Genomic DNA, 1,686 nt, shown 5'->3' on the forward strand with positions numbered 1-1,686 from the left:
TCAATTGTTTTTGCTAACGTGCGTGGAGCCCCCTGTTGCCGCGCGTGTTCGATTAATCCTTGACATTTACTGTTCGGCTCATTAATTCACCTACCGAAAAGAAATTTTACCCAATTGGGCTGGCAACCGTATTTCTTTTAGCTATAATTATTTCAGTAACTCTTATTATCGTGTTCCGATCCACCTGGTACCCCTTCTCGTTGGCACAGTACGTGAGTGATAGCACAAACCTTTCGAACAACCATACTAAATTTTACATTAAGTACGTAGGCGGAATAAGTTGTCCCAGAAGGCATCTTGTTGTTAACCTCCACCTCATTTATCGACTTTATATTGAATCTTCGCAACGATAGCCTTTTCTAAATTTTATTCCAATTTTTTAGGCACATGCTCACACAATCGTATATTTCTAACGTTGCCGATAGAAGGGAAGGGCGACGTTACAAACCGTCTACTTTCCTGGCGCTACGACTTCTCTGTGTATAGCATACGGCCTGCAGGCGTGGACATGGTCCCAAGGGATAGATGCATACTTGTGTTGACCCACTGAGCTTTCCAGAATGACGAGATAACTCCGGAAAAGTATCGGAAACGTTCCCGGGCCATAACATTCCCTCCCCCCGACCTAGACCTGTCCGCGGACGGTTGCTGCGTGTTTTCTTTTTTTTCAGGCCTATGGTGCATAAAACGTGATTCACCTGGAAAGCTCACCTGTCGCCACTGTGGTGTCACCGCCAGACACCACACTTGCTAGGTGGTAGCCTTTAAATCGGCCGCGGTCCGTTAGTATATGTCGGACCCGCGTGTCGCCACTATCAGTGACTGCAGACCGAGCGCCGCCACACGGCAGGTCTAGAGAGACTTCCTAGCACTCGCCCCAGTGGTACAACCGACTTTGCTAGCGATGGTTCACTGACAAAATATGCTCTCATTTGCCGAGAGGATAGTTAGCATAGCCTTCAGCTACGTCATTTGCTACGACCTAGCAAGGCGCCATTACCCGTTACTATTGACACTGTAAAACATGTACCGTCAAGAGCGACGTTCACCATTTATGGATTAAAGTTAAGTATTCCACCAGCTACGTCAGTTTATTTCTACAGTCTAATTTCCTTGACCTGTTCCAGACCTCACGCCAGCCTGCGTGAGCTAAAACGCGTGCCTTTCGGCTTCCTCTCAAAACCGGTGGGCTCTCCTGCCAACCCACAACAGCCACTAAGTGAACATCCAGCTCGGTAATCGAGTGCAAATTCCAGTCTTCGTCGCCGAAGAACAGCGCTCACCATTGGTGCATGAACCAGGAGCCCGCTGCGGAGGCCCAAAAGCACCAACATTCGCTGAACGGTCGTTGAGGAGACGATTCGGGTACCCTCTGCGTTCATCTGGACGGTCAGTTCCTCAACAGTGGCACGTCTCTTCACCCGTACACATTTCCGCAGCTGTCGTTCAAATCTGGCATCTATGTCTCGTCGTGCAGAACAGTTGCCTCGGCACCAGTTTTGTATAGCGCCAATTTGGCACGCAGGGCGGCACGAGAACAGTTTACCAACTTAAACAGTTTCAGAAATGCTTCCACACACTGCCTCAAGACCAATCATCATGCACTTTTGGACACCAGATAAATAGCTCCCATTCCGCAGTACTACATCTACATGGGTACAACGCAAGCTATCGTGCAATGCGTAG

This window comes from Schistocerca americana, chromosome 5, assembly GCF_021461395.2.
Source record: "Schistocerca americana isolate TAMUIC-IGC-003095 chromosome 5, iqSchAmer2.1, whole genome shotgun sequence".
Lineage (NCBI taxonomy): Eukaryota > Metazoa > Arthropoda > Insecta > Orthoptera > Acrididae > Schistocerca > Schistocerca americana.